The sequence below is a fragment of the Larus michahellis genome, chromosome 1 (genome assembly GCF_964199755.1).
Source record: "Larus michahellis chromosome 1, bLarMic1.1, whole genome shotgun sequence".
NCBI lineage: Eukaryota > Metazoa > Chordata > Aves > Charadriiformes > Laridae > Larus > Larus michahellis.
The window spans coordinates 157,003,896-157,029,133 of NC_133896.1; the positions used below are offsets into that span (position 1 = coordinate 157,003,896).

At 36.6% G+C, this 25,238-nt stretch overlaps 1 protein-coding gene across 5 annotated transcripts in view; it reads right to left on the reverse strand.

Annotated features, from left to right (window-relative positions):
* Window positions 1-25,238, reverse strand: part of ATP11A (ATPase phospholipid transporting 11A) — a 122,170-nt gene that overhangs the window by 69,692 nt on the left and 27,240 nt on the right. The gene's annotated exons all lie outside the window — the stretch shown is intronic.

Sequence of the window (25,238 nt, forward strand, 5' to 3'; positions counted from 1 at the left end):
GACAGCTAGAAAAACGTTTTTGCTTCATTTTTTTTCCCCTTCCTCCCACTGTACTGGTTCTGACACATTTTGCTCCTTGCTGCCAGCGGGACAGGGAGACAGTGTGCCTCCTTGCATGTCTCCCCAGCCCCAGTCAAGAAGAACTGCTACACTGAAATCCTTTCAAGTGTCTCACTTGCAATTAGAAAGGCAAATGAGAAAAACTATACTGCAAATAGAAGTGATAAGAGAAGCTAGAAGGGGAAGTGTCACATTAAGACACATGATATTTGACATCCTTAGCACTTAAATCAATTATAAATCAAGTTTATATCTCAAGTTTATATCTCAGTATCTCCAGACCAACAGTGAAAATTAGGGTTTGTGGAGAAAATTTACAGCTTCCTTAGGTGCTAACAAAAGCTGCAATACAACAAGAGCAATTTTGTTTTTTGCAAGGCGACTAAACACCACTAAGATTTGCATGCAGTGCCAAACTCAGAAAGTATCTGTAAAGATACTTTTTAAAGAGTGTTACTTTAAAAAAAAAAAAAAAGAGCTATACAGATACTTCAGGATACAGGGTTTTTTTGTTGGTGTTTTTTTTTTTTTTTTTTTTTACTCAATTGCCAGGAAATACTTCTATTTGTAGTAATTCATCAAGAACATTTCTAAAGAGATCAAAATTTTTAGGTCAGAAAAGTAATTAAAATTTTTGAAAAATAGTATTTTTACAGACTCCAAAAGAAACAGGAGGATGGAGGGAGGTAAGCAGCATATTATCTTCATTCATGAAGAAAAAGTAATAAAAAACAGATACACCATACTATTTGTTTTGTTTTATATGAAGATACTAAATGATTAAGAAAAACTAAGAAGAAATACCTGCTGTCAACATTTTCAAAAGCACAAGTTAATGCATATGGAAACAATATGCACTGGCAAGATTGACAAGATCAGATGCAACTAAAAGTCATTCCTAAGTGGTGTTCTTACAGGAGCTTCAGGTTATTCAAAAGGAGACATATTCCAAAATTAACCTTTAAATTTAGAGTGGTAAATCACGCTACCGTCAGCCTTCATGTGGTCATAATCAGAACGTGCAAGAGTGACAACACCTTCGACAAGGATTTTAGCAAACAATGAACCTAATATTCAATGTATTGCCTATCTTCTGTTCACTCTCTTTGCTACTCTTCTTTAAGCAAGCACTAAACAAAACTCTTTTTTTTTTTTTTTTTTTTTTACTATACCTACCATAGCTGCAACATGGTGGCAGTCTTGCCAGACCCTCAGGCCAAAATTGTGCTATAACTACACCTAAATAAAAAAAGCAAGGGGAAGAGTCAAAATTCTGGCCTGGATTACAGAAGAAAGATAATTATGCTTCTTTACACTTACTTAGTACAAGGGCTGTCAAAATGCCTCATCGATGTTAGCCAGTTTATAAATTGTTCAGGTGAACTATTTTGTTATTTACTTTTTTTTTGTCCATAGCTAACTCTATCACTCTGCAGTCCACCGACACACAGCTGAGCAGGAGACCTCTCTATTCCTACTTTCGCTAGAGAAATATAATGCAGTTTTCCTGCCAGGAAAATATCTTCTTTCTTCCTTGTTATCCCTTGTCATCACGTTTATATCTATAACACAAGTTCACCACAAGCAGTAACTACTCACTGTCCTGTCAGTTGTTGTTCACATTTAAAAGGATTTTCATTCCTAAGTGAATACAGAGCTAGTGAAACTATGATTCTAGCAGAGAGAAGGTGGGGCTACTCTGTGGTATCATCATATATTCTAACAAGTCTAACAATTTGTAAAACGCTGGTATGCAGGCCACTGAGTCAGTGGCCAAAGAACATCCAAACATTATTACATGAACTGTTCCATCCATAACAATCTAGGGCTCTAGTCCTCAATGTTAAGTGTTTGTACTGGAGATTTACAAAAGTATTTATTGTAAACTCATGTATATCCCTATATATCTTTACATATTGATCTATTTATACTTACCTGATACCGTACTGTACTGAACTACAGCTTCTTAATGAACAGTGACTTACCATTTAACACCTTTTTGGGTTTTTCGCACGAAGACTAGTTTAAAAAATAAGCTTCCCAGCATATGTCTGTAGCTATGCTACAATAGTACTTGAGGTCAGGCTGTAACCTTATCAGAAGCAAATACCCCGAGAAAAGTGAGAGAGAGAAAACAAACTATCACATGGGTGCTGCAGAAGGCAGTACAACTAATGTAGTTACTACCTGTTAGTCTTCTACACCTACAAGGAAAAACTGTCTCTAGCAAAATTAGCAGGTGTCATGTTTTGAGAAATTTTCAATTTAAGATATTGCTCGCTTACTCCAGTCCTCAACTTATTCCCCCTGACTAATGGCAGACATAACTACACACAGAAGTAAACAGGTAAGATACAAATGGCAAGCTTTCCCTGTGTTACTGAAAAATTTGTCAACAGCCTGGAAGCCCTGGCATTAGTCAATATTAATAATCGACAGTAGACAATAAAATACACAATATTAACAGCCAAATTTCTACTGTCAGTAATTATATTTTGCCATATTCCTTGCAGCATAACTGACAAATTATATACCTCACTTTCTTTTATATGTTATTGGTTTTGAGAGCTATTTAAAAAGCCACATCATAACCCCAGCATACCTACGCTTCATCTTGAAGAAATCTTGTATTTATAGTTCAAAAATAATTTGGCTTTTCAAAATAACGGATTTACTATATATCATTAGAAGCTACCTAGCATTTTCCTTCGCCTCCGTATTTTTTTCTGCACACCAGCACCAAATCCCATGTTATACAAATTCAGTTGGTAAGCACCACCACACAGACACACACACTTTGATAAGAGAAAGGACCCTAACTACAGATGGTTATAAAAGTTAATGAAACATTTCTTTGGAGCTATTTGAAAAACATACTTTCAAACACTTATATAATTATACAATGGTATTCCAGTACAGCTCTGGCACACTAAAGGAATATAAAATATCAATCTATTAGTTCTTCCAACACTGCAAAGTTGACTGTTGAAGGATTTGAGGTAAAAGGTCAGATACCAATTCAAATAAGAGCTCACAAATTGTATTTTACAGGTTTACCTGTAAAATATCATATACAGGTGTTGCTGTATGATATCACATTCAATCCCCATGCATAATAGTGAAGATCTTTTAAATGTTCCCAAAGTAGCAGGCATCAGGATCATAAATATGACTTCAGATAAAATCAATACTGACAAAACCCAAGACTTTTAAACTTACAAAATGGCACGAAGGACATTCATCACCTTTGGGTATTCATGGCAATAGTATGAGTAAGCCTACTCATGATGCATAAAAAAAACTTTATGACACCAATAACCACAAGATTTTAGAAACCCTTTTGTTTTCACTGCACTTGAGGAACCTGAATTCCACAAAGATTAAGTATTACTTGACAATTCCTTTGATGTACTGAGCTTTTTAATATTTACTTTTACTCTGAAAGAACAACTCTAAGGATTTCCAACTGAACAATATGAAATACAGTAAATATTTCACAACTCCTTCCTTTTACAGACATCAAAAAGTTTATTTCAAGAACAAACACTTCTACAGTAACCAGTCAAATATTTATAAAAAGTAAACTCCAACAGTATTTGCTACTATTCATGGTATTTTACAAGTTAGATATTCATACCAAATGATTATTTTACATTACAGCTATTTCATTTGTCCTATATAGTCTCAGAAAAAAGTAAGTAACATTTCAAAAAATTAATCACAACACAAAATAATGGAAATTGAGTTGACTAGTCAGTTGGAAGCTAGTACCACTTGCTGTTAAAAAAAAAAATCTAAAGAGTCCAGGACATATATTAGACAGTAATTAAATAGCAAACTTCAGAAAACAAGACAGCCAGTGCACAGTAGTCAAAACTGTGAAAAGGCAATACTGTAACTAAACTCTTTGGTAACTAAATTCAGAGAAACTCCAATACCTAACTTAAATAGTTCAGTGAAGACTAGGTAAAGTTTAAACCAAAGCATCATTAATAACGCAGAGGGAACTTCTGATATAACAAAGGTCAGGAACATTTAAATGTTCCTGTAAGGTACTAGTTGTTGATCCACAAAGACTGGCCATCCTGAGTAGACATTCCATGTTTGTAAACTACTACTAATAAAAGTATTAACAATAGTGAGGGAGCTCATAGTAAAGTCAACAAGTTCCAGTATACTCAGTACAGTGTCAATGACCATCTCTTGATCAAAAGTAGAGAAGCTACAAATGCTTTTAGTAAAAACTGTAGCTACTTCACACTTTAAAATGCAAATCACACACTCTAGTGTTTATCTATAGCTCATCAAGCAAGGTCCTAAATAATGCTGGTATCAATGTAATCTTAGAACACAGGGAACATGCTTTTGAAAGCTTTCAATGCTCCATGTAACTTCCTTTTATTTATACGTGGAAGAAAAAATGTCCACATTCCACTTTAAAGCATCAAAACTGTTCTGTCTCCTTCATGCAGGAAAGAACAGATATTTTTAAAGAAAGATCTGTATAGCAACTCTAGAACTGTATTGTACGTTAAGATTAATATATTCTGAGCTGCAATGATTTTGATAATAAAGGCAAAGGAGGTTACGTAGCTTTGTCTGGGATGAGATGATAAGTGTAATCTCATCCTCCACATGCCTGCCATTCAGTGATACAGAAAAGGTTAAACAACCTTTTGATGTTGTGAGTTTCTATTCAGCAGCAAAAGCAGACATAAAAACACAAGAGAAGGCATCTACTTCCAGGCTTTGATTTACTGCTGTGATTTCTTTGATGTGGGAAGGGATGGAGGTTAGTAGTTACAATACATCACCCTCTGAAAACAGCTTGTGATGGGACAGTCTCTTTTTCTCTGTCAGGACTCCAGCAATCTAAAAAAATACACCCCACATTTGTGGGGGTCAAACATACCCCACAGCATTAACTCACATCTTTAACAAGTTGGTGAACTACTCCCAACAGAAATCTTTCTCAGACTTCGAAGACTGATCTGCCATCCCTTCCCTTTGTCAACAATAAGCAAACAAAAAATAAGAAAAAAACCAAAACACTAAACGTATTTTCTTCTCAATAGAAGACCACAAAGGAAACCAACATTAGCCAAGAGTAGCTGACAGAAGGCTGACAGTCTCACACACCCCACATATTGGGAACCCCTACCATACGTAAATTCCCAGTACAAAGTACGTGCTGTCAGGAAACACCTTTATTTAGCAAACTTGAAAAATATGCACTTGAGGACATCGCAGGCCCTACGGGCCCTTCAAGAACGAAGTCAAGAGTATCAGGCTCATGGCAGGCTCTATGTGATTTTTCCTTTTGCAACATTTTGTTGTATGTAAAATGTATACACGTACTTAAGAAATGGAGTTATTACAAGACCAAATAAAATATTTTTAATAGTATTTTTTTCTTTCTTAGTGTTATCTTTTTTATATCAGTCCAACAGATAGATTTAAAAAAAAGAGAAGATTCAGCTTTTATGCTCAATAAAACTCATATATTCCCAGAAAACAGTGTGCCCCCCGTGTGTCTCTTCCTGTTTGACTAGGAATTTCTGGGACCAGTCCAAGGAAGAAAAAACAAAACTGCAAATCCTCAGTTGCTGCAAAATTGGGTTAGGAAAAGCAGTGAGGAATTTTGAACTAACTTGTCATGCTATTTTTTTTTACATCCCTGTGTCCACAAAATAAATGAAGTCTAAAGTGAATATCCAATATTCTTATTATACTGTAGCATATATTCCAAATATTGCTTATTTGGAAAATACATGACCATAACAATTCTGTACTTTGATTCACGCTTCCTTATTCATGGATCTTCTCAAATGACTACATATTTACTGAGCAATCTGATCCTAGGTCAAAGTTCAAACTGTAAAACTGTCCATATTCTGAGCAGAGGCTTGGACCAAACAACTTCCACAGGTAAGTTTAATTGGTTGCATAAACTGCCAGACAAATGCCTACAACTCAGTGATTTTTAGGAGATGTAATTTTATGCTATGTCTAAAACCAGCTAACATGATTTTATCTCTACCAGGCCAATTTCAATAACAATTGTGTCTGTAAACACAAGCCTGAGTATTCAAGACATTTATTCTATTACGTAATTTTTTACCTTAACCCTTCAAGAACATTGAAAGCCAAAGGCAAAACCCAAATCAAGACAGAAACCATAGTTCTAGACTCATTTTTTTTTTGTTCCCCCCACAATGCAAAATCACAGAGGATAATACAAATCCGACTTCAGCCATATCACAAATATACATTCATAATGAATGAGACATATTTGGCTCCTGCAGAAGAGCGCATTATCAGTTTTGTAAAATCTGCATGTCTCCAAGTGGTTTTGGCGACATGCTGCACACTTCAGGACATGTATCCTACAGGCAGGATCAGCTGCCCCAAAGGCAGAGAAGACACGTCAAGATACCAAAATTATAGTGCCAAAAATAAAACTTCAGGCAATAGCCCAAGGAGCATTACTACAAATGAGATAACTAATCCTTGGCAGTGCCCTGGTTGGTAGCACAATGTCTTACTGGAGTTATTTCTGTCTGCTTCCTAATACTTTCCTTCCCCCATCCCCAAATATAAGAAGATTTAACCCATAAATAAGACAGGTAATTTCAAGTGTGGAAAGTCATCCACTTTTGCCTTCCAGAAACAATTACTCTTCCTTGGCTTTAGGAAGCATTCCTTAGAAATACAATTCCTTGGAAATTCACCATTTTGTCTTATAAATAAGCAGCTATAACTAAAACCAAGGAAAGCAGAAGATATCTTCACACTTATTTTACTTTTTAAGGATATGACTGCATCTGAGGCCTTGCCACAGCAAAAATATCAGTTACCATAGTCCAACAACCATGTCCCTGGAAGTGGATAGCTGCTGAACGTCTAGTGCAGAGAAAGATCATGAGGTCTACCAGTCATCCTGCTAAATTTTCTAGTCCACATGGCTCCTAAGGGGTGAATTATACACTAAGTTGAATTCAAATGGAGTATGTATGCTGATTGTAAAAGATAATTACTTTGTTTCTTAACGTAAGTTGATTATGTGCTTACGCAAGAGGCTATCCAGTGGCAGCTGGAACATTTTACTTCAGCTGAGCCACTGCTTCTAGTCAACAGGGCGCTGTGAGGTGGAAATGGCACTGGACGTTCCTTCTAATGGTAGGTTAAGTCATGTTCACACCAGTTTGACGAGTTCTGGCACACACAAGGAATAAGGATATTATGTGGCAAGTTCTGTCACAAGTGAGTTAAATATGCTATTGTTTTGAATAAAAATGAAAGCTTATAGCTCTCAGGGAGATGTATTACAGACAACATTCAAATAGTCAAAGAACATTGGGTTTTGTGTGGTTTTTGTGGTTTGGTTTTTTTCGGGGTGGTTTTTTTTGCTAAGCTTATTGGCTTAGCAGACTGAAGTACTTTCAAGGACAGAATTATTTTATACCAAAGCCTGAAACTATTTCACTGTTGAAAACATTTTGAATAGATTAATAGTCAGCATATAAACAGGCTATAATTTTTTTCAAAAATAACAAATATTACGAAGATTGATTTTAACTCTCAAGGTATTTAAATCTCATATAACACATTAATACAGAACACTCAGATAATACTCAGATCTGGATCTAAAGATGGCACATAAATTTTACTCTTGTCATAACTGTGATGCTACTTGCTTTAGGTCATGCATTATACGGACTGTACACTGCTTCAGCAGCCTGTGGTTCCATGGCATGAAATATTAGTGTTTATGCTTTTCTCAATTTAATCAGTGTAATGTAATCCTTCTAATTCTCAGATGCTATCTTTGGCTTTTTATTGCAGTCTCTCCAACATTTAAACAGATTTCTTACAATGTAGATACCAGAACAAGGAACAAATAGCATACCAATTTCATTCTTAATAGTATAGAAATCTGCTTACTCCTAGTGTTTCCATTTTAATGTTACACACTTATTGGAGGTAAGTGAAATATTATTTATAAATCCTTTTGTGCTTTGTTTATACATCTGCACAGATATGAAACTGGACAGATGGAAAAGGATTTTCCTCAAGTATAATGCTAGCTAGAAACCTTATGGGTAAAAAACAAAACCAAATTCCATCTGCTAATAAATATTTTGGTTTCAAGATGAAACTGAGCATTTTTTCCCTTTTAATCCCCTACCTTAATATCAGCCTCCTTATGATATCTCCACTCTGGAAGTCTAGGCATTTCTAAATATTGTCAAGATTAATACAGCTTTTCATTTGCCAAATATTCAATAGTTAGGAATGACAAATCTCATGACAAATACATAGTTTTGTCTCAATGTCTTGTGAGGTACACAGTCTTGGCTTACCTCAGGTACACGTCAAAGAGAAAAGGCCATGGAGAGGCCACCCACGCTGGTGAGCTTTTCAAGCTCTCCAGTTCAAAGAAAGGGAAATACCTACACTTCATACTTCTTCCTAGCCCCGTATTGCTACCCTGTTAGTCTCTCACACTTCTATTAGTGTTTTCAGTTCTAAGCTTTCTAAATACCGTGGATCTGTTCATACCACTGAATCAGTTAAACTATCAATATTGTAATAGATAACAAGAAACAACGCAGTCCCTCTCTCAGCATCTGAAAAAGGTGATGCCAATAGTAGATGTGATTTCATCACTTTCTACTTCACATGGTAAACCTGGAAAAAAAAAAATAAAAAAATCAGTAACTACTACTCTTCGAGAGTCCTTTCCTTTAAGCAGAATCACAGTTAAGTCAACTGACAACTGGACAATTTGGTTTGTGTTTTTAAAGCAACGTATTTAACCTGTATTCACGTTCTTTTAAAACTCATTTACACTGTTCTTAGATTACCTTTGTTTTTTGTACTGGTACTCAAATTGCCACAAGCCAATGAACTCCCTAAATTAAAGTTTGAAGGTATTCTGATATTGTATTTCACTTTGAAGTACTATATACCTAACTGCAGATAGTAGCTTTGATCATCTTGCAAAAATCTTAGATCTCTCCTATTTCATATAGAGCCTACATTTAGCCAGCTTTCTGTTTTGGTCTATTCAACATTAGTTAAGTAGTTCCAGTGTCTCTGAAATGATCACACACCAAAAGATCTAAGAACACTGTTATTCTTTTGAAATCTCTCCAAAAAGACTGTTCCTCTTTTATTGCTAGCTTATCATTATTGGTTGGTGCCATTTCCTTCAAAAATAAGTAGCACTAAAACCTATTGATTTCAGAAGTTCCGCTCCAGGGAGCTCACATTAAATTCAGAAAAATGATGAAATTTATTGGATTGTCCCATCGCCTTAGTTAAAAAAAATCTCTAGGTTACAGGACAAGGCTAGGCTAAGAAAGTTAATTACATTGGTGATTCCTTAGAATTAATAAGTGAAAAGGCCCATATTAAACACTCCTTCAAGTCACAGCAAGTAACAGGAATCAATACACATCAAATCTATTACTTTCATTATTTTTTCCCATTCTCCTATATTGCACTATATTGCAATCACGGCTTTTGCAAGTTAGCTCTAATTACAACAACTGCTTCCAGTGATGCAAATAACAAAGTTATGCAAGGCTGGTTTAAAGGGACTATTACTACTTGTCCAAGCCCCAAAACTGAAAAAATGACTAGCAGATGTCCGTTTTGGGACATTTTGAAACGCACACCCTCTCCAGACACTTTCCTGTCCTTGCCAAAGCCCTGTAGAAGTGTTCAAGATTTCTCTTTAGACATCCCTAGATGGACATTAAATACCAATACACCAAGATTACAGATCACCACTGTCTCGTGTAGTCCAAATATGATAACATAAAGGTGCTTCCACACACAAGCTCTCTGTTGCTGCTTCTTCCCTTCAGAGAAATGGAAAAGAAAAGCACTAAAAGGTTCCATTTGCTTAAAACTACACCAATACCCAAGGTAAGTTTTTACAGGTGTTTTCTGAGTTTTAGTAATTACTGTGACTGTGGCAAACACAATACCTTTTTTGTCCTCAGAAAAAACTCACCAATTTCATCATCACTTACATTTGGCTAAATGTACTTTCCCGTGTTTCTTCCGTTACCAGACATAGCCAAGAACCAACACTGCATATCCACTTTCTGTTAAAAAGTGCCTATAATAACCACATCAGCCGGCATCTAAAACAAAAAATAACTTGGTCAGCTCTGCCTGTTACATAGGTTTCCTTAGCTACATCCAATATGAAACCAAACAGTCAACTAAAGAGAAATGAAAAGTCAAAACAACACAGAAAAAGAACTATACATGCTGAGCAATGAAACCTCACAGCAGGATCTAAAGGTTCCCTAGCTCAGGCTCTAGAGAATTCAAGTGGATCAATTTCCAAGGTCAGAGGACCTTCAATATCCAACCTTCAAGCACAAACAGAAGTCCAGCAGAAACCAGGAAAGGAAATCATGTCTGGGGGAAAGGTTATTTCGCCAAAAATTCTTATAAAAACACAGCTAACCTTTTAAATCCAGCAGGTTGTGAGACTTGCCAAAGTACTATGCTGTCATGCAAATCCTGTCTGCTCAGTGACTCTGTTTCTACTTAAGGTTTTGAAGGTTCTGAAGCATGTTAGGCATGATAACAAATGTATTTGAAGTTGACAAAATGTGGGCAACACAAGAGTAAAGACCTACCATACACAGATGGACGGATGTGTTAGTTCATGCTTCCCTAAGGTCCTTGTATTTGGCTTGTTATGATAAACCCAGAAAAAACTACAAAGAAACACCCAAAACACAAGTAGTCTCAAGCACAGATAAAGAACTTCAGTCTTCTGAAGGTCCTCACACTTACCAGCACCACTTCTACGTTCTACTAGGGATCCATATACGGCTGTACAAAATTAAATCTGGTATCATTCTTCACTGAGAATTACTGTAAAGCCAGTCAGTGACACAATATTAATTCTCATTCCTTACTGGACCAGAGGTCATGAGAACAACTTACCTACGTAATGTCATTTTCACAAATCAAATCAGCACAGACAGCTTTTCACTGCACATCACCAAAGGCATAAAACAAGCAGTGTAACAGATATGATTTTTATGCCATATCATATCTAAGTCTATAAGCTAAAGAGACAGAAATCAAATCATTTTAGGATGAACAGTGACTTGGCAACCACTTCCTTTATCACCAACGCCTTCCTTTCATGTAAGAAACATACCAATCAGCAAAAATACTTCACTCTTCAGTGAAGTATTCTACTCAAGAACGTCAGAAGTCTTACATATCTCACGTCATTTATATAGAATAAAAAAAGACCCCATCAACTTTTTCCCCCCATCATCACTTTTCTCTCCATAACGCACAATCTCTAAGTGTAGCAATCTTGATTTAAACATGGCATGAACAAACAAACAAAAGGATTCTAGAAGAGTAAATGACTGCCTCAGTGTGCCTAACTTTACCTGGACTGATGAAAAGCAACTTGCATCTCAGATTTCTGGTTTTAGCTTGTGTTATGTATATGAATAGTTTCCTCCCTCAACAGTTAAACTACTAAGCCTGAAGCACCAAAAGGAAAAGATTTAATTCACAACAAAAAAATTTAAGTGTAGTAACTGATTTTCATATATATGATGATACTATAGAAAAAGCAACATTCTTTCCCTGGCAGGCTTTGCCACCATCCCATGCAAATTCATCCTTCACTCATAAGACTTGTTATTGTCCACATGACACTTCAATTGGTTGCCTTGCAGTTAAAAAGGCACAAGCTCATGGACGCTCTGTTTCAAGATACATGCAGTGTTATTTTATTGTGTATAGACTCTTTCCTAAATATTGCTCCATTTAGAAATCTAAAAGAAGCTTTCTACCCCTTCACTCTATGTTAATACAAACAAAATAAAAATGCTTCATTACAGAACTATGCTGACGTTTTTCTTCTTTGGAAAGCAAAGCACCTGGAATTTCAAACTTCAGTTTCTGTGTTCTGTTAGTAATCACATAATAAGAGATTAGAGGTTAACAATACACCAATTGTTACAGATAATAAGACTTACTTGTTGGAACAAACAAGGTATCTACTAATATTAATGCATAAATCCATAACAAACATTTGCAAGAGGAGAAAAAGCAATCTATTTACTTGCACGGACAAATTGCAAATACTGCAGGTTTTGCTCTAGACATCAGAAAGGCAAACTTTTGACTTGGACCATCATATTAAATATAATGCTACACCGTTTCAAGTTAAAAAAGAAAGAGAGGGGTTTATGTTTCCAATACAGCTTCACTCCTAATTGTGTTCAAAGCAACATGATCTAAGCAGCTGTGGGAATTATTCAGGATTATTCTAGAAGAAAAAGCTTTTATTAATAAAAATGATTCCTCTTTCATGAAGGAAAAGTAAGCCATAGCATAAGCTGTTAAGTCACCCATACATAATACAATAAGCAGCATCCTCTTATGTAATGTGTCACTTGCTCAATCTTTAATATAGTTTAAATTGCCATAACCTAGATACATGGAAAGGGAAATAAAGCATACAACACATCCTGAACAGAAAACCAGTTTCTTTTATAAAGACATATGAAAAGATCTCTAAACATTTTTTGTAGTTTCATCTCTACATTTTTGTTCTGTCAAGTCTGCCACACAAGAGATCTCTTTTTCCCTAAAGAGTATCAGCATTTTAATAAAATCCTCCTCTGCTTTTCCACTGTTTATATTACTCATTTCAGTTATTAGAAGTTTCTTTCTATTGTCATCCTCTTGTGAAAGCATTTTTCCACATCCACACTGATGAAAGGCTTCCATTGAGAAGTCAGTTGCACACTATGTTCTTCCAACTAAGCGGGCTCATCCCGTTCTTTACTGATATGCAACTATAATAAAAGACCCAAAAAAATCTGACCATATGAACAGTTTCACCTTGAGAATCTTTGCACTAGAGATTAGAGTGAGTCAACACAAGAAAGCAGCCTTTAGGATATCATTTAATAAAGAGTAACAGAACCACCAGCTACGTCCAAGATCAGACCAGCAGGAGGACCACACACTGCACTGTAGCATGTGTTATTTTTGTATCAGTCCCCCCAAAATGATTAAGAGTGCTGCATGAACTGTGTGTGTGGTCACAAATAAAGAATCTCAAGTCTGTTATCTTTTCTTCTGAACCACAGCAAGAAAAGAAATACGGCCTTATAGTCCTGTATTTTACTACAGCAAACCAAATGAAATTCAGAGCAGAACAACAAATTCACTTTTTTGTGGAGAACCGCTTGATAATGAAAGCCTGGAAGCTGTGATGTGTCTGGCGGATGCTCAGCATAGCAAGCACGCAGACTGGCCAGCAAAACAAAGGCTACATCTATAGTCGTGCACTAAACAGGGCTAGGGCCTGGGTAAAATCCACACCATCATTCATGAATAGCTGTGGAACTACCTTACAGAGGAGCGGTAAATTTTGATGAAAACAGAAGTTGGGCATCAAAAGAGGACTGGGATATTGTACCAGGACACCTTGAAGACCATAGAAAACAAAAGCAGTAAAATTTAATCATACAGAGTACAAGCTGAAGCACTTCTGATGACTAAAAGCAAAAGTTGTGGCTATAAACTGGCAGTTCAATAGTTAGGAAAGAGCCAGAGGATGAGATGTTGCCTGTAGAGAAAGTACTGTATCGATGTCATTACACAAGGCATGGGTGAGATCTAAAAGACATTTATGATTTTGGTCCTCCTTATTAAAAAAAAAATCAATGCAAACTAAACAGCAGGCTTATATTAATAACAAGAGAGCCTTTTTAATGAGAAGAAACTAACCTATCTTGGTCTAGGAAGATCTAGGGAACCCAGGAATCTAGGAAATTAAAGTGTGAAAAAGGTGTAGCTGTCCTCTAAAATACACTGGAGTAAGAAGTAATCAACACTAAGTAACAGTAAAAGTTTGGTTTATTAACAGATGTGTATAAATTGGGTGGTGAAACACTGGCACAGTTTGCCCAGAGAGGTAGCAGATGCCTCATCCTTGGCAACATTCGAGGTCAGGTCGGACAGGGCTCTGAGTAACCTGACCTAGTGGAAGATGTCCCTGCTCATTGCAGGGGGGTTGGACTAGATGACCTTTAAAGGTCCCTTCCAACACAAACTATTCTCTGATTCTAAATTGTCCATTAAGTTTTATTAGAAACCAAAAGAAGGCTTCCAAATGAAGTGAAGTTTGGTAGGTTTGGGGTTTTGGGGGGGAGGGAGATTGTTTGGTTTTTTTGGAGGGGAGGGGAGGAATCAAAAAGCTCGTTCCCACAGGGGGGAAAAGTTCTAACAATTCTTAAGCTTCAGCTTGATAAATTGATGACAAAAATGCCTGGATAATTCACAAACAAATGCTGTCTGTCTAAATTATGACACTTTATAATCTGAAAGAATAAAAGTAAAAAGGCATCTAAGGGGGGGAAGGTACTGCAAATCATTCACTCACAGACACATGCCCTCTCATTGAGAACTTTTTTAAGCCACCACCAATCTGCATATTTTTTTCCACAGGAAAAATGTTAATCTTCTAAAATATTTTTCATTACAGAAACATATTCACTAGAAATAGCGACACTTTCATTAAATGAGTCTTTGGAGAATATTTCAGAACAGAGCTTAGAAAAAAACCCACCTGACACATCTGTTTTACTACAAAATTCCTACCAAACCTAACATCCCAAATGGCTCGTTTAGTCTATACTTAAAATGTTCTTCCATCCTAGAAAACTTTCTGCTGACAAACACGACTAGACACATGACTACACCTATATATCTGTATTTACTGGATATACCTATTGTGCAGTCAACAGAACTGGAAATAAGTCAGAATTGAAAACTAACGCACTACTGAAACAAATGTAAGCAGCTCAGACTTTGCTTATTTCTATTATCTAAGCCTAGCAGGGTGCAGCCTCAAAGTTGAAGAGCAGTACACTTACTTACATTCTCAAAACCATTTCAACACTAAGAAGTAGTACGGCCTTTTCTAATTGCTATGGAACAGCTTTGGATACCAAGCAAGACAGCAAAACACATTAAGAGAATAGCACAATCCCAGAATTTCAAATTTTCAAGCTGCAGAACAATAACTACAGTTATTAAAATACCACTGCCTATCAGTGAGGATACTCCATTTGTGATGAGGGCCACCATAGCTAAATTTAACCTTTCTATAGAAATGATTTTTAAGTTCCTGGACAAGTGGCAATATTCAACTGAACAATAAAGCCCAGGGTTAAAAACAAGTGCAAGTGACGTGGCCTTTCTTTGCTTAAATAAAAAGCTGTCCATAAGGTACCAGTGGATTTCTGTCCAAGAAAACAGTGCCTCAGACTGGGAGTATCCCCATAGTATCATATGGGGATGACGTGGGATGTCAGAAGTCTCATAAACATCTTCCTGTAATTATACTTATGTTGTAATTACATTAGTTTTGCAATATGATTTCTGCAGAACATTTTCAGGGCTAAAAAGGTGATGAACCAGAAGAGCCCTGAAAACAGTCATCACTCTGTAAGTCAATCTGTTCTTCCCTCCCAATTCCTTGTGAAAGCATTCATAGCCTGCAACACAGATAAATGAAGCAACTTCTGTTCTTGCTCCTGCATGATCAAGTCAACATTGCGTCATGGAGTCAGTACAGACAGAAAAAGTGATCCTGCTGCTGACTACACAGCCGCTGCCCCGATATACAGACAAGGAATGAGAGGCCAAGGGCAATTCCATAGAAGTTTCTTCTGCCTCAGAAGGTGACGGTGCCTCTTGGAGGAGACATTTTGCATGTGCTGGAGTCACTGAATTTAAGTGTAGCAGGTTAATCTGGTGAAGGAAACCAGAGCAAAAAATGGCATATTTGTCTAAACTTGCTCAGCTATGGCTAATGGAAAGCTACCTACTTCAGCCTTGGAAAGACCTACAGGTAACGTGTTGGGGGGTTGCCATATCAAGATTAACACGTTCAAATGTCCCACAAGCCTCCACTGTAACAATGGCCTACCTGTAAATAAGAGGTGTAACCAGTGTACTTAAAATCAATAGCTGGCTTCGATTCACAGGCCACCAAACCCTGGTTATCTAGTGGTGTTACAGGCAACAACAACTAAAAGTTTTAGTGCTCCCTGAACTTTTAACAGTTACCGAATATGGTACTAACAGTATTACACAAATAGGCATCCTTGATGGCTCCCTGGGTATAGCAAGCCATGTACTGCAGAAATTGAACTGTGTTCAAAACTGAAAGGCAGACTATTCTTGGGTCATAGGAAATGGGGCGAGAAGATTAAGAAATGTGGGTTTACACTAAAGGATTACCTAACGTGAGTTTGACTGCACATCCTCTCTACAAAGTGTCTCAGTCAGAACTTGCCCTGAAGTGTAAAGGAGGCTTTAAACTGTATCTTAACTGCACATGTAAAGCACCCAAAAGCAAGGCATAATATCAGCATGTATGACAAAGGGAGCTGGAAAGACAGTAAGAATGCACGGAAAGTTTGTGGTGAGGACACAGAAATAAATATAAAAATTATCTTTTAGAATTTTCACAAAAGCTTATTTAGTACTCAACAGAGACAAAGTTTACGAAATGCTGCCTGATGTTATTAGCACAGTTAAGTACTCTTTAGACATGACTATTCACTAGAGATAGCCATCAGGGAGAAGAATTTCAGTCTTCTGAAACAAGAAGAAACAGACATGACATTCAAACCAAGCTTCAACAAAATATATTCTGAACAAAGAAAATAGGTTAGCATGGGCATAGGAACAAAAGTACATCATGCATAGAATGAGCCAAAAGAATTAATGTCGAAGAAGGGAATCATCTCAAGAGATAAAGTGTGCTCTGATCATATGAAGACCAGTAGGCACAGCATTCTCATTTTCCTAAGCCCTTCCAGGCAACAGTAATATTTGTGAGATAGCACCATATTACTGAATACCAGAAGCAATAGAGGCTGGAATGAAGAGAAAAAATTGCTGAAGGAAAGGAGGGGCCATGAAAAGCAAAATGGAAAATAGGTAGAAGTCCTTTGAGAAATGGCGTTTCTTCTGATTTAGATCTGGCGTATTTAGATGTAACTGAAATAAAGTTCTTTGTAAATATGATGCTATACTAAAAAGAGAATTGATACACAACACAAATAGAGAAGCTATTCTATTCCTGACAGAAATCCATTTAAGAGAGATGTGCTCTACTAGCAAATTGCTAAGTGGCACTGACAAATGATATGCAGAAAAAAGTATTTACTTCACACTCCATAAGCACCTATAAAATTATCTGTCATTTTCCAAGGACTTTTTTTTGTTCTGTGGTAGTAAATAGATAGCAACATTTCTGCCGCAAAGGAATAGATTTTCTGTTTATAAGGACTGCTACAAATACCGTAATCCAAGATATGGAAACATCAGTGCAAGTGATTTTAAAAAGGGGCCCTAGAAGTTATCTCAAAATAATATGAACACACATTATTTCCACACATTAAATGAGAGAATAATGACGACTTCAGCTTTGAGAGGATATTCTCTCACTGTGAAATACTAATCCTTCTGTGAACCACACAATTTTCCAGATAATTTCCACTGCACTGGCATGAGCAGAAAGTCATGCAAACCTACTTGCTCCAATAATAATACAGCTACATAAACTGACAGAATCACCAAGACTTATTTAGAGTTGAAGAAAAAGAGAACACTCCTAACCCTGTCTTTATAGGAAGGTATTTTGAGTTTAAATCTCAACTGTTCAATGCATCCAATACCTTAAGGTAAGGAAAAAAACCCAAGCACAAAGAATGCAAAAACTGTTGAAAACCTGCTTTTCAGGAAGTATACCAACCTTCCCCTCTTCATACATCATTCCTCCTGTTCAGATAATAATTAAGCTGTATACATCATTTTAGCCAGTGACCCATATCACACAGTATTAGCTGCTCTAACAATACTTAAATAGGAAAAGGGATTAAGTAGTTTACTGTGTAAATGGTAAACCACAAAAAAAGACAAAAGTAACAGAGCAATTTAGTGGTCATGTTTCAGTATAGTGTTAGACTTCGCAAACAAAACAGAAATAATAAGATTTTTAATTATTTAAAGAGACACATTTTGGCATTTCAAACAAATAAGGAATTACCAGGGGTTGATTTCATGAAGCATTTTGCCTAGAGATAAGACTGGCACACACGCAAACAGCAAATGAAGCCAAACATTTTTACCTTTAAATAAATGATTTCCAACAGTCATAGCCCCTAAAGGCAAACCTGTTCCAGCCCTCTGCAATCTTAATCCTGTCATAACCAATTTCCACACGAATTCTTGCACAAACTAACAAAATCTTCATATAGGAAGAATCTTTTAAAGTTGCAACAGCAGAATAGCAATTAATATTTGAACTTACAACTCAGAAGCTTTTGTAGAAAGCTTCTGCAGAAAACATAACCATTACAAAGACAACCATTTTTTTCTTCAAAAAAATACGGACCTCATATGGATTAGGCTATGTTTTAAACTGGAGTTTAATTTCCCCCTAGCAGAAAGCCTTGAAGAAATTCTACACATTCAAAGGCTTAAGAGCAGTGCTGTGCCATTACCGTTCTTGCAACTGCTCTGAAAGTCCAATCATGATTACCAACAGAGGAAACATTTGGAGGCTTTTGTAAAAGCTGAGTTTTCTTTAAACGGATAAAAATAGAATAAACTCCAGAAGAGTTCACAAGAATTTTAATTTTAGAGATAGCTGTGTCTAGCTTTCTTAGTATTTAGGTAGCTTTTCACTATTGGGGTATAAAATCCAGTGTATCAGTCGTTAAAAGGGGAGAGTGCCTAATTCTCACCTCCATATACAAAAATTGACTATTGTCTCAGTTGAATAAAAATTAAAGTGAAAAAATAAGTTTACAACAATAAACAGACATCCAATTCAATGAAGTTAGATCAGGAAATTATACCAAGTTATTTTATTGTTAAGTAATTTACTCCATATGGAAAAAAGATAGTATTTCATAGAATTACAGATTGTCCTCAGTTGTAATAGATTCAAGCATATCAGAAGTCTCAACCAGAACTTTAATTTCTTTCACAGATTTTAATTTAAGAGAGAAAAACCGTAATCTTGTAGAAGTAGTCCTCTTAGGATACAATTTCTAATGCAGTAAACAAAAATCCTCAATTTGTAACAGTTTCTCCCTTTCTGAGTTTGTGGCTCTAAACATAGCATAACATTTTAACCAGACTATCCCCGATTATGTCAAACTTTGTTTGTTTGTTGTGGGTTTGTTTGGGTTTTTTTCACTAAAAAAAAAAGTGACCTCCATTTTATTTCCCTTAGTGCATTTCACTAAAGACTGTGTTCAGAAATCTCCTTCATTAGGTTAACTATTTAAGTGCATCTGCTTTAAATAATCAGTTGCAGAAAGCATTGAAAATAAGATCTCTTCCACATTTCCAGCCCATTAAAATTATGTAAATTCAAAGTATAACTCCCTCCATTCTTTGCTGCCCTCTCTGCTCCTCCCTGTTCGTAAAAGCAGGCCATAAAAAAAAGAACAAGATTTTGAAAGATGAGGGGTTTTAAAACAGAACATTTACTATAAATGTAACTTTATATCCTGCAAAAAGTGAGGAGCACTAAATTGCTATCAGACAAGAAACAACCCTAAACAATTCCCTCAGAAACGATATAATGGTGAAAACAAAGAGGAGAAATAACCTCAAGCCAAAGGGTCTAAAAGCAGTTGCCTCCAGCTGTCTCTCTACAGCAGCCTACACCTCGGCATTTATCAGTTTTCACCCTCTCTCTGTATTGTTCTGATGTTTATGTACAACAGCTACTGGATAACTTCTCTTTTGTTTGTATTACTCACACACTCCAGCCTTGTGCTTTATAAGGTATTCCCCCTTGTGCTTGTTGTGCCTCTTGTGCTCCAAAATGTTTTTCTTTCAATCCTAAATCAATTAGAAAGTAGTGAGAGAGATACAGCAGAAATATCTATTTATATACTTAATGTTCTCAGGTTGTCTTACTTACCAGAAACAGTTACTCTCAATGAGCAAACAATATAGTCAAATGAAAGCAGATCAGTAGAAAGTTCTATGCTTATGTTAAGAGCAGTGTGCATACACATTACTTTTCACATTAGCTGCAAAAAAACAATTATCCTCCTTCCCATAACTAATACATTGCAAGTTATTTTAAAACTTGCATCTCCACTTCTGACCCCAGCTGACGTTGGGAAAGAAGGTGACAAACAGAACCGCTCATGTATGTGACAAAGAAGAACAGGTCAGACAAACAAAGAGGAAGGGCTCAGTTAAAGGATGTCTGAAGTGGAGAAGTTACATCAGAGGGGGAAGTGTGAAATAGAGATTAATTGATAAAAATGTAAACAGAGAAAATCGACAGTTTCAGAGCTGGTTTTGAAATATGAGAAAACTAACCTACCCCATTTCAAAACTCACACTATCTTGTTAGATTATGGAATTACATACTGTCAGTGGGCTTCCCATTCTGCTCAGAAAAGACTGAATATGTGAGAAAAGAAAAAAGCTTAATACGCACACTTACACAGCTCAATACAGAAAAAAAAAATCATTTCCATCAGTTTGAATTTGCATGAGATACTGATGTGTTTTAAAAAAAAAATCAACACATTTTTCTTTAAAGTGAATCATCTTGGGAAGAAAAAGAGTTTTGAGAACTGTGTTGGTACCTTGTAACGTTTACTCAATCGCTCATATGACCTTTTTTATTTGACCTTTTTTGTTCGGAATAATATAAAAAAAATGGGAGGTCTATCTGCCCCTTTTTTTGTAATGCATAAGCTACAGTTTATTCTATGTTGCATGGCACTTAAATGCAAGTACAGACAACATTAAGTAGAAAATCCAGAACTTTAAACAGCATTCCAGTCCATAAGAGAAGAGTTGCCTAATTTTTATTTTTTTTTCACTCAGCTTGCAAAGGTAGACAAAAAATAAAAATAATATCCATGAAGTTGTGGTAGATTTCTGATGGTGTTTTTGGGAAATGAAAGGAAGCGTTAATATCCTCACTTCCTTACATCAAATTTAAAAGGAAAATTAGTTTCTGGCAGTTTACATTAGATGATCAGCTTTCTCTTCTACTACCCATAATACGCGACAGCAACCTATGGCGGATACTCATCAACCACCACAACATACAGGGAGGAGACTATCCAGCTTGTCCATTTGATGAGCCATTCAATGTAACAATACAGAAAAATCTCCGTAAGTGAAGTTGTAACACATGTATTCCTCTTCACAAAAGCAACAGTGCTTAGCCATAAACCTGACACAGAAACACTCACCAAGGTCTCTGAACAGAAAACAGTATCATCCCCTTTGTGAAGGTGAAAGTTATGGCCAAAGTTGTCACTTCAGGCCTGAAGGAAGGTGACTAAATTAAAGCTGCTCTGGTTTTAAAGAGTTTTCACTACAGCCTCTGCTGTTGTAGATAGTCACGGCTGTGGGTGATTAATACCTCTATTAAGAATGCTGGTTTTCAGGTTTCAAAGTTCACAAGCCCGGGTTAGGCCACATTTGTATTCCTGTGTGTAGATAACTGAAACCAAAACTTTCAAAGTTTTACAGAGGAGACAATTGTTCACAGACAACAGAGCCTTGAAAAGCTGGCTATTTTTGCAGTGCTTTATTTTTTATATTTAGCATCAATTCTTAAACTGATCGGGACTTTTCTCTAAGATCTTCTGTAACTCCCTTCACAAAATCCACTCTGGAAAGTATCCTTCTGTACTCATACAGCAACCTATGTATTGGAAATTCCCTTGCAATAAAGTGGTGGGACTTGCTAGTAAAAAGCATGGAAGCACACCCACCCTTTGGGCCCCTTTTCCAGGAGAACCTCCTGTTTAAGTTTCACCCACAAACTTTCCTTTCACCGCTCAATACTGTTTAGCTTTCCCTCAAATGCAAGTCATGCCACAGTGATTATGCCAGCCGCAATTACTAGATTTACTCATGGTCTGAGGCAGTGACCAAAGATGCATACAGTATCCAGTACGTTAAGGAGTAACAGCAACGATGTTTTCTGTTCCATCTTCTATTACTTTCCTAAACACTTCTGCCTCAGTTTCCATTTTTTACAGCTACTGAGCAGAAAGCTTATGCCTTCAAAGAGTGACCCACAATAATAACAAAATTTCTCCCAAAGCATCACAACTAGGACTCCATTAAGGCAGCCACGTAAGTAGAACTGTTTTCATTCTCTTCTGCAGTAGGCATTACTTTGCATTTAGCAATGTCCCATCTCAGCAGCTACTTATTGTCCAGTTTATCTGTATTTTTAAATTCTTCTTGAACATCTCACAATTAATTTTGCATTGCGTGATTTTGCATTCCTAGCTGAACATCAGCACAACTCTGTTCCTTTGTCTAGAACATGTATGAATTTGCTGAGGGCACACATCCTTGAAGATTCCACTAGAAAGATCTCTGTGGAAACTGATCATTTAGTCTTACCCTTTTCTCATCTTCTGGCCAGTTATTAATACAACAGAAGGCTGTTCCTCTTAATCCACAACAGCTGATTTCCTTTAAAAGCCTTTGGCAGGAGGCCTTGTCAAATGCTTTTTATAAATCGAAGTGCATTATAACAGCCATATACTGTTCTCCCCTCAAAGGATTCTAACTGCTTTGTGAAGTACAACTTCTAGCTAAAAAAAGCCATAGTGTCTTTACTGTATTTATGTGTTTACAGAATTTTTATGATACTTTACTTCCTTGAAACTCCCAGTTCCACTTCTTTCCTAGGCCCCTGTGGTGCCATGCTTGCATCTTCCATTCCTCCAGCACGCACAACCCAATGTAAGGGATTGATTATATTACTTACGACAAAAAATCTGACACTTCCATATCTGACATATTTTACAACTTGAATGAATCTCATCTGGTCTGCATGATGTCCTCCTAATCATTTTACTGATTCACTCTTAACACATTAATTAAAAGACAGTTCCTCTTGTCCACACCTGCAAAACTCTTCAGTATGAGAATTTCTCTACAATCCTCCAAAGCAAACACTACTGCAAAGAATTCCTGTGGCTTGTCTATTGTAGCAGAACGTTCCTTGAGAATTCCCTGACATGCTGGACACTTAGTGAACTACAGCCTTCCTCACATGCTTCCCACTGTCAGTGACAGGGATATTACCTTAGGGTTTTAAGTTTGCCACTCTCTTCCTCCTATTTTCTTAGATAAGAGTTCTGCTCTTTGAAGGATTACTATCACCAGCTTTCTTCACTCTACTTAACCAGTAGATTCTTTTATTTTTTTAAGTGGGTTTTTTTTTTATACATGTTATTTCCAAGGTCCAATTTGCTGTCTTTATCTGTTCTGTGACATATGCAAGACTCACCTTCACAGCTGCACCTCTTCATTGCATCCTATTTGCCTTCACTGAGTCTATGAAGCCTGCCTATGTTTTCAGGAAGGGAGAGGCTAAATCTTATTAAAAAAATTTGGGGGGGTGTTTGTTCATACAGGAATTCCAAAAAACAGTAAAACACAGGTAACGTTTACAAGATAATTGCTGAGTAACATCTTAAACCAGACCTCCTGCATTGCTTAAGAATAAAATTTCCTCTTTCAACATTGAAGCAGATGATCGAAGAGCATTCTTGACAGTCTCTTCATCACTTTTGGTTGTGAGATTTGTTCCTCCTCCTTCCTCTTGAGAGCAAGTGAAGTTTACTGCTATTACCATAACTTTTTCCTTATGTTTTTTCATGTCTTCTGGCATTTTACAAAATTTTCAGTACCCCAATTATGTGGTCAACAGCATAGCTACAATCTCCATCTCCTACAAGGCATATTTCAATCCACATCAATTAACACATCTTACTTTATCCCACTCTTCTTCATCACAAAGCACCTTTCTACTAAAGCAACTCATCCGTAATGCAAGTCCTTCACATTTGCACCCAGATACTGCAGTCTCATTGATTATCTTCCTTCCATCAAGTTTCTCAAATGCTTATAGGATCAGCATGCTCATTTTAAAACAGGTAATTCAGTCAATTACTACTACCTGTTTTAAAAGGCACACAGCATTTTGATAAAAGCACACAAAGACTTTGCGCTTTATCAGCTTGCCTATTTTTATATGCACCATTTAAGAGGACTTAATTTGCTGGTACATTAAAATTCAGGAAAGAGGCAACGAAGGAAAAAAAGGGACAAAAGTTTTTTCCTTGGGCTTTCGTCACTCAGTGAAATATCCAAAGCAACTTTTCATCTACAGCTTTCAATTTTCTGTTTAAGAAATGATAAAAATTTATTACAATAAAGCCAGAATTCTTTTTATATTTTATTACAGCAGATTTTGACAATAGGTAGAGTGCATCTCCAATCTCAGGGACTAAAAAGGAATCCTTGCATTTTTCATTCACCTGCTCATTCACTGCCCCCTCCTACACTTCCCAGTAGTTCCTCACTGAAAAACAATTCAGCTCCTTTGCAAGTTCCTGGAAAGTCTAACAGCTCAGCGCACCTTCACTTAGCAATAGTGTCTCTCAAACACTGCCTTACCAGCTCCCTCTCAGCCAAACGTTTTTCATTAACCACTTCAGTGTCTCCACCAGCATGCTACACCCGAGCACTCTACATTCATCTTCTCCAATACTACTAGACTGCTCCTGAGGATGCCTGAAGAGCTTATTTCTTACCCGGGGCTTGTCTTTTGCTCAATTTTGGCTCCTGTTCAAGATTTTTTTTTTTAATTCCCCTTTTCTGTCATCATTGCTTAACCCTTCTCAACTGCAAGCTGAGACACCTGTTTGCACACTGGTCTGTCTTATTTAAGGTCTGTTTGAACTTTTCTGTCTCTTGAAATTACTAACACCATGGCATTAATACAAACACTCCTACTTTGTCTTAGCATAACAGTGCAGAGAAAACTAGACTTGCTTAAAACAAATCAGCAGACAAATAACTAACCACACTAACAGCCAGTGTTAGCAAATGCCTAAGGACGAGCGAGAATATGGCAAACAACAATCCTCACTTTGTCTCAAACTAATTTCAGCTCAGATGTTCTCTGGATGGAACATATTTCTACATATTTAGATGTATGTTTCCATAAAAAAATGTTACCGTACAACGAAATACTGACATTCCATTTATTATCACATCAAATT